Genomic DNA, 12378 nt, shown 5'->3' on the forward strand with positions numbered 1-12378 from the left:
TTGGGTATCCACATGTTGGGGTCACTGGGCATAACCCTAGGTAACTCAGAGGGATGGAAGACCACGAGTGTCGATGAAGCCCCTCTGCTCTAGGCCCAGGCGAGCCAGGCCCCCCCCCCAAACTTTTTGTAACCTCCTGTAACACTGGAAAACAGAATGGGTAGCAAGCAAGCTGAAACTCCCTAAAAACTGTTATCTGTGGAATGCGAGGACACCGCTCAGAGAGAGAAGGGAGGAGGGAAAGGGGGATGAGGGTGGGAGCCAGCTAGTGGAAAAATACTGCTGGAAGTGACCAGGGTATAAATATACGCTGTTGCAGGGCTAGGGGCGCAGGATTTGAGACCATACAGTCTCCCTGCACCTTTTACTTGAGCTCAAATAAACTCTGTCTACTTCTCCCCCCAGTGTGTTTATTGGCGCAACGCACACCGGGCAACAAACCCAATTGTTGCCTCCCTCGGGCACCTTGTGCCAGCAACAGTTTTTGGCACCCAACATGGGGCTTGAGGCTAACATTTCGCCTTGCCCAGATCCCTCCTGGGGTCGATGACTTGCAGCAACAACCGATGCCCAGTGCACACCGGTGGTTTCATTGGGGGCCTTGGCAGAGACGTGGTTTGATCGACCCTGGAGGGCACAACGGTGCAACACGCTCAAATAGTGGAGAAGCGATCATGGGCGACGATGTGGAACTGGTCCCTTGGACAAGGTAGGATAAGCTCAGCAGTCTGAGCATTGCCCGTTAAGACCAGGGGATGCCCAGTGTCTCCCTATAGGACCTGGGGACACCCAGTGTCTCCCTGGAGTAAGGGGCAGGGACAGAGTACGGTTGGCAGGGCATGGTGTACACCCTTAGAATGCATTCTAACTATTTGGAAACTGTTTAAGTCAGATCTAATGACTAAAAATAATCTTAAAAGGTTCTGTACAGTGGAATGGCCTCACTATCAACTGGAGGATCAGGAAAGGTGGCCTCCGGAAGGGTCAATTAACTATAATACAATCCTCCAATTACTCCTGTTTTGTCAGTGGATGGGTAAGTGGAATGAACATTTGTATGCGCAATTGTTTATGGCTTTACGAAATAAGACAGATATTTTGCAGAAGTGTAATTTGACTCTGACAGGATCAGTAGTTGTCAGTGTTGAGTCTCAGCATTCCCCCTCAACCACTGTAATGCTAGAGTCGGTGTCCCCTTCGGCTTTAAAGATATATAAAGATCAGATGCCCCCGGTTCCAGAGATTCCTCCTTCAGTGGGATTTTACCCTTTACTTACTGAAACTGTAATAGCCCGGCCTGGAGCAGACGGGCATGCGGCCCAGACCATGCAAGTATACACCCATGTACCTTTTAATCCGGTGGACCTGGCGGCTTTTAAGGCACAGGCTGGAGAATTTTCAACTAACCCAAGTAAGTTTATCTCTGTCTTTGAGGGATGTTTAGCTAGTCACAAGCCTGATTGGGACAATTGTAATATCCTTATGCAAACCTTATTATCTGAAGTAGAGCGAAATCAAGTTATTTCCAAAGCAAGGGAGGAAGCACAGCGGAGGCATGAAAGGGTTCCCGTCAATGTTCCTAGTCCGGCAGATGTGGTTCCCCTAGCAGACCCTAGATGGGACCCTAACAACCCTGTGGATCATACCCATCTTACCTCTTACCAAAAAAAGGAAGACTTAATGGGTATGTCTGTAGCACAAATCCTGGAGACTGCAAACAGGGTGTATATCCTCAGAAAGAAGAAAAGAGACAAGTTAGAATGCTAGTAGCAGCAGTACAGGCTGGAGTCAGAGAAAGGCCACAAGAAGGTGGGAGAGGCAGAGGTATAAGGGGTCGTGGGCGTGGGCGCCCTGGCCCACAAGAAAGACGCCTGGGACGGAACCAGTGTGCCTTATGCTGGCAAGAGGGACACTGAAAGAATGAATGCCCAGAGAAAGAGAGAGACTGTACTCCTGTAATGACAGCTGAAGGACAGGAGTAGGGGTGTCAGGGGAAACGGACCACCCCACCCCCGGAACCCCGAGTAAAAATGCGGGTGGGAAATTCAGAAATTGATTTTTTGGTAGACTCCAGGGCAGCACGGACCACTGTAAATCAACCTCTTCAACTTCCCGTAGCAGACTCTCTCACTGTGGTAAGTGCCACGGGAAAAAAAAAGACTCAGTGCCCAGTGTATGCTCCTGCAGAATGTGCTCTGGGAGACTGGGCTCTTTCTCACAAATTGGTCTACCTTCCAGATTGCCCAACACCCCTGCTAGGATGAGACCTGCTTTGTCGATTAGGTGCATCACTGCATTTTACTCAGGATGAAATAACCCTCACATTGCCCCCTGAAAATGCATGGATAATGACCCTTGCAATTGACACCTCGGCTATGAACGCCCCCCCGGAGTGGAACCAGTGGAAAGACCAGGTATACCCTTTGGTGTGGGCAAGGGGGTCCCCGGAAAGGCTACACATCAAACCCCCATTAATATCCAACTACTGCCGGGAAAAGGTCCGGTACGAATCAAGCGGTACCCAATCAAAAAGGAAGCCAGAGAGGGACTGCAGGAGACTATAGACCGTTTCCTAAAGTACGGCATACTGCGAGAGTGTCAGTCAGCCTGGAACACTCCTATCTTGCCTGTACTAAAGCCTGATGGCACATATCGACTGCTGCAGGACCTAAGGGCAGTTAACGAACGGGTTAAAACTATTCATTCCCTCGTCCCAAACCCGTATACCTTGCTGGGCTCCATAGGGGGGCAGTATACTCATTTTTCAGTTCTTGATTTGAAAGACGCTTTCTTTATGATTCCAGTTGACACCCCCACTCAGGAGATATTCTCTTTTGAATGGGAGGACAGAAAAAGGGTTAAGAAACAACTTTGTTGGACAGTATTAGCCCAGGGATTTAAGAACTCTCCCACTCTTTTCGGCCAGTCCTTAGCTAAAGACTTGGAGGAGTGGAATAATGAGCATGAAGTTCTCTTGTTACAATATGCGGATGATTTATTAATTGCTGCTGTAGATTTAATCTCTTGCCTTAACGCCACTGTAAGGCTCCTGAACTTTATTGGACTTCGAGGATATTGGGTGGCTCAAAATAAATCTCAAATTGCTCTCCCCGAAGTATGATACCTGGGATTTCACATAAGACAGGGGGAGCGCCAGCTTTCAAGTGGACAAAAGGAGGCTATATGTCAGGTTCCCACCCCAAGCAACCATAAGCGGCTCAGGGCGTTTCCTGGCATGGCAGGATTTTGCAGAATATGGATCCCTGAATTTGGACTATGGGCAAAACCACTATATGACCGTGTAAAAGGGGCAGACCATGACCCCTTTTATTGGACTTCAGAAGCTGACAAGGCATTTAAAATACTAAAAAGGAAACTAATGGAAGCCCCCCGCCCTGGGTTTACTGGACCTTTCTAAACCTTTCCAATTGTATGTGCATGAACGAAAAGGGATGGCTCTGAGAGTGCTTACTCAATTGTTGGGGGCGTGGAAACGTCCTGTTGCTTATTTCTCCAAACACCTTGATCCAGTTGCCAAGGGATGGCCAGCGTGTTTACGAGCAGTTGCGGCAACTGCCCTAGTACTTGAGGAAGCTGAAAAGTTAACGCTGGGAGGAGTCGTGCAGGTGTATATCCCTCATATGGTCCAGGCTCTGCTAGACACGAAGGGGGGTCTCTGGCTCACCCAGGCTCGGGTGGCTCGGTACCAAGTTAAGCTGTTGGAGAACCCTGAAGTGACTCTGCAAACCTGCCCCTCCCTCAACCCGGCTACTCTCTTACCTGAAACGGAAGAACAAGAGCATGATTGTTTAGACATCATAGATGCACAGTACTCCAGCTGTCCAGACCTACAGGATCAGCCACTTATAAATGCTGATTGTGAGTGGTACACTGATGGCAGTAGCATTGTTGTAGAAGGGCAAAGGAGGGCAGGTTATGCTGTTGTGACCCCCTATGATGTTGTTGAGGCCAAGGGTTTGCCCGCCGGAACATCTGCTCAACTTGCTGAACTGGTGGCCCTGACCCGGGCGCTAGAACTGTCAAAAGGGAAACGGGTCAACATCTATACCGACTCTAGGTATGCTTTTGGAGTACTGCATGCCTATGCTGGCCTACAGCAACAAAGGGGACTGCTGACAGCCCAAGGCTCCCCAGTGAAGTATAGACCCCAAATTCTCCGACTCCTGGAAGCTGTTCAACTTCCCTCGGCAGTGGCAGTAATGCACTGTAAGGCGCATCAGAAAGAGGATCAAGACATAGCCAGGGGTAACGCCCGGGCGGACAGAGAAGCTAAAAATGCTGCCACCCTGAGGACGCTGAGACCTGCTGACACCCCTATGCATGCCCTCATTCCATCAGTGGGGGCGCTCCCGGATCCCCAGTACTCGTACAAATCAGACCCTCAAGCGTCATCTATCAAAAATCTGCCAGGAGGCCTCTCTGTGATGGCCCGATGCTTTACCCTTTGCTTTGCTTCGCATCCGTGCCCTCCCCAAGGGAAGATTAGGGCTTAGCCCCTTTGAGATTATGTTTGGAAGGGCATGGCCTATGAACGGGACCCTGGTTCTAGCAGGGGAGTGGGAAACAGGATGTAATATTTTGTCACGGTATATGTGCTCTCTGTCTGCTGTTTTTTCTTTTCTCCATAGGTACACTAAAGACTTGCAGCCTCTTCCGCTGGATGCTCCAGTCCACTCTTTACAGCTGGGGGATTCCGTACTCGTTCGTACCTGGAAGGATGAGCCCCTCCAAGAGAAGTGGAAAGGACCTCACACTGTCCTACTAGTTTCCCACACAGCGGCAAAGGTCGACGGACACAAGAACTGGATTCATCATGAGACAGATTTGGCATGATCTTTCTCTCATCGTATGGAGTGGGCCGGTTAGCCAAGCTGTATCGTCAACTTTCTGTGTTTCTTACAAAATTTGCCAATGACACTTTAGCTATTGAAAAGAGCCTTAACTCCGAGATTTATCAACTTCATTTATTATCTCTTCAAAACCGGCAGGCTCTAGATTATGTTTTAGCATCGGTGGGAAGGCGGGGGGGGGGGAGGGTATGTGCTTTAATTGGGAACAAATGTTGTACTTATATTCCAGAAAATTCCCAAGATATTAACAAACACATTTTGTCGGCCGAACAGGCTTTTGAGCAGTGGAAAAGTCAGGAACGTAAACCCACTGTTTTTGATTCCCTTTGGAGCTGGTTGCCCAAACTCGGAGGCCTAGGAACGGGCATCCTTCACCTCCTGGTCACCGGTGTTATGTTGTGTTTAATTACCCTCCTCTTATTTGCGTGCTGTAATGCCCTCCTATGCAAAGTCTGTGTATCCCCCTCCCCAAGCGCTTCACTATACCCCTGCATTGAAGATCCCAGTTCCCAAGCACTTAATCGTCTTTTATCTTCAGAATATGAGAAAAATCAGCCAAAACTTTGTTGAGTATTCTCAAAGGGGGGAGTTGTTGGTGTCACTGGGCATAACCCTAGGTAACTCAGAGGGATGGAAGACCATGAGTGTCAATGAAGCCCTCTGCTCTAGGCCCAAGCGAGCCAGGCCCCCCCCCCGAACTTATTGTAACCTCCTGTAACACTGGAAAACAGGATGAGTAGCAAGCAAGCTGAAACTCCCTAAAAACTGTTATCTGTGGAATGCAAGGACACCGCTCAGAGAGAGAAGGGAGGAGGGAAAGGGGGATGAGGGTGGGAGCCAGCTAGTGGAAAAATACTGCTGGAAGTGACCAGGGTATAAATATATGCTGTTGCAGGGCTAGGGGCGCAGGATTTGAGACCATACAGTCTCCCTGCGCCTTTTACTTGAGCTCAAATAAACTCTGTCTACTTCTCCCCCCAGTGTGTTTATTGGTGCGACGCACACCAGGCAACAAACCCAATTGTTGCCTCCCTCGGGCACCTTGTGCTGGCAACACACAGCTGAGGAACATTTTAAAGAATGTGTTTTGTAAGAACTATGTTTCTAGCACTTTTTTCTTCTCACAAGCTACAGATGCCTACATATTTTTAATATTCAACATTCAAATTTGAACAAATTCTTAACATTTTTTTCTTTTTCAAAGAAAATAACACTGAGAAACTCAGTTGACAACATGCAGGGTGTGACTACATGTGCATATTAATTAGATGCAATAAACTCTGCAGCTTATTGCTCCACAGTTTATTGCTCCCAGGCATGCTGTTTGAATGTGCGCCTGGGACTGCAGCATATTGAGCCAATTCAGAGCAGCCCTGACTGGCAAGGGACCCAGGGGTTCATCTTGCCAGCCTGGGGCTGCTCCCCCTGGCTCAATGTGCTGTGGAGGGGCTGGCTGGTGCATGAAGAGTCTTCATCATGGAGCTAGCCAGCAGGCAGACCCCGTACAGAGCACGCTAGTGCCCCAGCCAGCTGGAGCAGTGTCTACCCGTGCACTGCTGCAGAGTAAAAAACACCATAGCAGAAAGTACTTGTATTTACTAGTATTCACAAGTACTATCCTGCTGTGAAGTTAACTGGTTTCTCCAGCCTAACAGGGGTGCACAGGTAGATGCACAATGTTTACTGCACATCTTATTAGTCAGCTTTGCAGTAAATGTTTCATGTAGATGTGCCCTTATAGTCTTAAATATATAGTAATATCACATAGGGTTGCTGTGGTTTTCCATATACAAAACCCAATCAGAAACTTTAATGGTGGGTTCTATCTTGGGCTAAGAAAGGCAAAGGAAGATACAAGCATCTCCCAAAGAGGGAAGAGTTTATTTTTCTCTGCTAGGAGACTATACTAAGCTGTGCCAAAAAGGGGGAGATTTTGTAAGGCGCAAAGGACCCCCAATTCATATGAAATATCTGTTGCACTTTTGAAAATAGCTTCAGAAATAGTTGCTGAATTCTGCATATAAAAGATATTTGGAGTTTCTGTACACAAAAAAGTCATCACCCTTCTGTAGTTACTGTACAGACATGACATGCAGAAGTTTGCTGAAAAAAGGAAATTTGTGAAAGCATTTGAAAAGATATGCCATTTCTATGATATTTATTGTGTCAGACAATTTAGGATTCTAAATATGCTGTATATGCATGTATTTAAGAGATGTTGAGAAAGCTATTATTGGGATCATATAAGCAATTCTATTCTGAAGAGATTGTGTTTAGGTGCTTATGACTTTTTATTTTTTTTATCCGTTTTGGATTGACTAATCATCATTCTTCTTTCCTCTCACACTTCCCTCCATTGGTCCAATCCAACTTCAGTCTAGAGGAAGTGCAAGTTGGATTGGAACATGGAGAGAAGCACTAGAGGGAAGAGGAATGAAAACAGAATATATGCACTGTGATTTCTCTGAAGTTTGTCATGTTGGAAATGTGATCAATGAAAAACATGTTTGACAAGTTCAAGTATTTGGGGTCATCCATTCAGCGGAATGCAGTTAGATGAAGAGTTGTACCATTGAATAACAGCAGGATGGACAAACTGGAAGTTGGTGACAGAAATATTATGTGCCAGGAGAGTCTCAGTGAAGCTGAAGGGGAAAGTCTATAAGAGCTATTGTATGGAGCAGAGACATGGCCCCTGAAGAAAACTCAAGAAAGGAGACTGAACATGACAGAGATGAGAATGCTCCAGTGGATGTGTGGAGTGACAAAGATGGATAAAGTGAGGAACACTTACATCAGAGGATTGGTAAAGGTAGTGGAGGCATCTAAGAAAGTACAAGAGAGAAGACTGGCATGGTATGGGCATTTTCAAAGGAGTCTGGAAGAAAATGTGAGAAAAGAAGTTACCAGAATGGCACTACCAAGGAGGAGGAGAAGAGAAAGACTGGAGATGAGATAGAGAGATATAATGAAGAGGGACATGAGAGAGAAGGAATTGGAAGACAAAGATATTTATGACCGAAGCTGGTGGAGAGCCAGGATCCACAACAGTGACCCCGTTTAGACAGGACATGTGTGGAAAGAAGAATTAGATGACTTTTTATCTACCTTTCCGGCTGAAATTTGGCAGGATTGGTTTCTGAATAGCTGAGCCAAAACTGCTCAGCTGTTTTTGATAAAAAAGCATGGAAAAAATTAGCCTTTCATATTACAAAAAGCATAACTTTCATAGCATGCCTCTAGTGTTACAGCACTGGTGGCACAAACTTAAAAGTTGGCAATGTCACAGTGCTCATGTCACAGATGTTATTTTTGGTGGTTTAGTTAAAGTTCTTGCGATTTTTAAAAAAGATAAGGGTTTTAAAACTCTATTTTTTTTTCTTGTTCACTGGATTTTATAGTGTGATCTAAGTCTGTCTGAATCCATGTGTATGAGGGTCACTTAGGAAAATCTGTAGTTAGGGCTATCTCTCTCTCTGATTAGTGACTAGTCAAGAGGAAGGAAGCTAAGTGTCTGGTATCTGAGTAGCTAACCATGAAGGAATGCCAGTGAGGGGGACTTTAAGAATGCCAGAGGAGCAGACTGACACTCAGCTACTACTAGAGGAGGAAATTGTAAAATTTCCCCATCTCTAAAATGGGCACAAAATTTTCTTTTTATCTGTGTTGTATACTGAGAGCAAGAACTCTATCTCATTATATTTGTTGCAGCGGACTATTTGTCCTGCTCCTTTAAAGAACTGAAACTGCTAGGGGAGGAGCCCTAGCAGTGAGTTGGAGGCCCCAGCTGCTGGTTACCAGGGCAGCCAGAGTCAGCTGACCGGAAGGGGCAGGGCCTGGCTCATATATAAACCACAGGGCTGAGGCCAGGACAGCAGTTCCCTGCTAGCAGCCAAAGGGGAAGGAGCCTGCAGGGAGGAAGTGCCCAGTGACTCAGCAACCACCTAATATGTTACACCCAGGGCTAATGGGGCTCCATGAGCTCTGCAGGTACCCTTGCTCACTAGAGACTTAGTGTCGGGGATGCAGTTTGATGCTTTTAAAGGGGCAGAGCATACTCTTTTTTTTTTATTATTATGTTATAGCTCAGGGGCTTGTTTTGATTGTTGTTCCACAACACTGGTGGTTTAGGTGAGGCTATTAGGGGATGGAGGAGGTCTCATAGGGGACCCATGGCAGTGTAGGAGAGGGTGCAGCACTTGGGGTGCACTGACCCCCGGCGCCAGAGAGGGTGCAGTACTTTGCAGGGCTGCAAGGAGCAGAGCAAGAATGGGCCATGGTGAGCCCAAGTGCAAGTGCAGCGCAGAGCCAGACTGGGCCGTGGTGAGCCCAAGTGCCAGTTTGGTGTGGAGCCAGACTGGGCCACGGAGGGCCCAGGGAGGACAAGGGGGGGCAAATTATAACAAGGCCCAGACCAAACAACTTCAGTACCATCAGCAAAGCTTGGGACGTGGTAAAGGGGTGGTTGGAGCCATGCATAGCCCATAAGGCTAGGGTGCCCCAGAACACCCATTGTGACATCTGTCTTGGAGCGGGATCCACCAGGGGTTCAAGAGTCCATGGGGTCAGAGAGTACAGCAAACCGTGTCCAAGGGGACATAAAGGCAGCCTCCCTACTACACATTTTCCATCAAAGATGTGGTGGGCAAGAATTGAGGGTGGCCATTGGGCCAACTTGGCACGGTAAGGGGGGCTTGGGGAGATCATGGCCATCCTGCAGGAGCCCGTCCCGTGACAATATTAAATGCTATATCTATATACACAGTATGCACTGCTTAGTACAGTGATTTTCAACCATTATAGACTCAGGGCATCCATTGGAAAAAGGCAGCTTTTAGCTTTCACTCATTTTTTGCTGATGACACTAAGATGTGGGGGGATGTGGGCATGCTAGAAGGAAGCAACAGACTACAACTGGACCCAGACAGGTTACAAGGGTGGGTGGACAAGACTAGGATGGGATTCAATACAGACAAGTGCAAAGTGATGTACCTGGGGAGGAACAACCAGCACCATACCTACAGGTTGTGGAACTCCCCTCTTGTCAGCACAGAGGCAGAAAAGGATCTTGGAGTCATCATTGAGTCCAAGATGAACATGGGCCGGCAGTGTGGGGAGGCAGTCAGGAAGGCCAACCGCACCTTGTCATGCATCCACAGATGCATCTCGAGCAGGTCCAAGGAGGTGATTCTCCCCTTCTATGCGGCACTGGTCAGGCCGCAGCTGGAGTACTGCGTCTAGTTCTGGGCGCCGCACTTCAAGAGGGATGTGGACAACACAGAGAGGGTCCAGAGGAGGGCCACTTGCATGATCAGGGGACAACAGGGCAGGCCCTATGAGGAGAGGCTGAGGGACCTGAACCTGTTCAGCCTCCAAAAGAGAAGGCTGAGGGGGGATCTAGTGGCCTGTTATAAACTAATCAGGGGGGACCAGCAGGCATTGGGGGAGTCCCTGTTCCCCTGAGCACTGCCAGGAGTGACCAGGAATAATGGTCACAAGCTGGCAGAGGGTAGATTTAGGCTGGATATCAGGAGGCGCTACTTCACAATCAGGGCGGCTGGGATCTGGAACCAACTTCCAAGGGAAGTGCTGCAGGCTCCTACCCTGAGGGTTTTTAAGAGGAGGCTAGATGAACACCTTGCTGGGGTCATTTGACCCCAGTACTCTTTCCTGCCATGGCAGGGGGTCGGACTAGATGATCTACTCAGGTCCCTTCCGACCCTAGAAACTATGAAACTATGAAGCTATGACTATGGAAAAACAATGGAGTTTTAAGGTAAGAAACAGGGGGTCCAGACAGTCTCCCTAAACGGGGGGGTGGCACACACAGTCTTGCAAGGCCTTAAATGTCTATATACCAATGCTTGCAGTATGGGGAATAAACAGGAGGAACTCACCCTCAGAATAGCTAGTTCAAACCCAGATGTCATAGGGCTAACAGAAACGTGGTGGGATTCGTCCCATGACTGGGCAGTTAGCACTAGGGGCTATAGGCTTTACAGGCGGGATAGAGAAGGAAGGAAGGAAAGGTGGGGGTGTGGCACTCTGTGTCAAGGAGCACTACACATCCTCTGCCAGCAGAATGAGGTCAGAGGAAGCGCAGGCTGAAGTGCTCTGTGTTAAGATTCAAGGGGACCGTGGGGAGAGCGATTTGACGGTGGGGGTCTACTACAAACCCCGCAACCAAGGGGAGGAGCTGGACTGGGAATTTTCAGGCCAACTTGCAGAGGCACTTAAGGCAAGGGATGTAGTTGTCATGGGTGATTTAAATTACCCAGACATCTGCTGGGAGGAACAGTCAGCCAGGATGGACCGTTCCAGAAGGTTCCTAGCTGAGATACAGGACCTCCACTTAATCCAGGAGGTGCACAGTCCCACCAGAGGAAACGCCCTGTTGGACCTGGTCCTGGCCACAGGCGATGACCTGGTAAGGGGCCTCCAGGTTCTGGGCCACCTGGGTGATAGCGATCATCGGTTGCTGGAATTCACCATCCAGCGCAGGGTGTCAAGGGCCTGCAGCAAGACAGTAGCCCTAGACTTCAGGAGGGCCAACTTCAACAAGTTGAGGAGACTAGTGGGTGAGGCGCTGGCGTCCTTGAGGGCAGGGGAACTCAGTGTCCAGGACAAGTGGTCGTTCCTTAAGGAAACGATACTCAGGGCCCAAGGGGTGTCCATCCCAACAAGATGCAAGGGGGGCAAGAGTGCCCGAAATCCCCACTGGCTCACCAAGGGCGTCCGGGAATGCCTGCTTGCCAAAAAAGCGGCATACACCCAGTGGAAGGGGGGTGCTATCTCCAAAGAAGAGTATACCTCCTCTGCTCGGGCCTGTAGGGGGGCTGTCAGGAAAGCTAAGGCAGATATAGAGCTAGGACTTGGGTCCAAAATCAAGGATAATAAAAAGTCCTTTTTCAAATACATGGGGAGGATGAAGAAGGCACCGGGTAATGTGGGGCCCCTGCAAAGTACACTGGGCAATCTGGTGGTTGCGCCAGAGGAGGAAGCGAAACTCTTTAACCAATTCTTCATGTCCATTTTCTTGCGCAGGGACCGGGACTTCCCTGCTGTGATGCCAGATGGACTTGAGGGGAATGCCTCCAGACCTCAGGTTGGGGAGGACCGGGTTAGAGAGCTTCTAGAGGGGCTGGATGTGTTCAAGTCAGCGGATCCAGATGCTTTCCACCCCAGGGTGTTGAGGAAGCTAGCTGGGGTTATTGCAGGGCCCTTGCACGGCTTTACAAGTGCTCGTGGTGCTTGGGCCAGGTGCCGGATGACTGGAAGATAGCTAACGTGGTCCCCATCTTCAAAAAAGGGAAGAGAGAGGACCCGGGCAACTATAGGCCCATCAGCCTTACCTCTATCCTTGGGAAACTCTTTGAGAAGATCCTCAAGGAACACATCTGTGATGGGCCGGCTTCAGGGATGATGCTCAACAGCAACCAGCACCGTTTCATTAGGGGCGGGTCATGTCAGACCAACCTAATTGCCTTTTACGATCAGGTCACAAAGG

General features: G+C 48.7%; 1 long non-coding RNA gene across 1 annotated transcript; it reads left to right on the top strand.

The window, feature by feature from the left end:
• The first annotated feature begins 288 nt into the window (after window positions 1-288).
• LOC149875107 (uncharacterized) lies at window positions 289-5031 on the top strand. Its single transcript, XR_016440009.1, has 3 exons — window positions 289-709; window positions 921-1036; window positions 4650-5031. It is a non-coding gene; the product is annotated as an uncharacterized LOC149875107 (long non-coding RNA).
• The last annotated feature ends 7347 nt before the right edge of the window (window positions 5032-12378 follow it).

The sequence above is a fragment of the Crocodylus siamensis genome, chromosome 1, assembly GCF_052110815.1.
Source record: "Crocodylus siamensis isolate JL-2025a chromosome 1, ASM5211081v1, whole genome shotgun sequence".
Taxonomy (NCBI): Eukaryota; Metazoa; Chordata; order Crocodylia; family Crocodylidae; genus Crocodylus; species Crocodylus siamensis.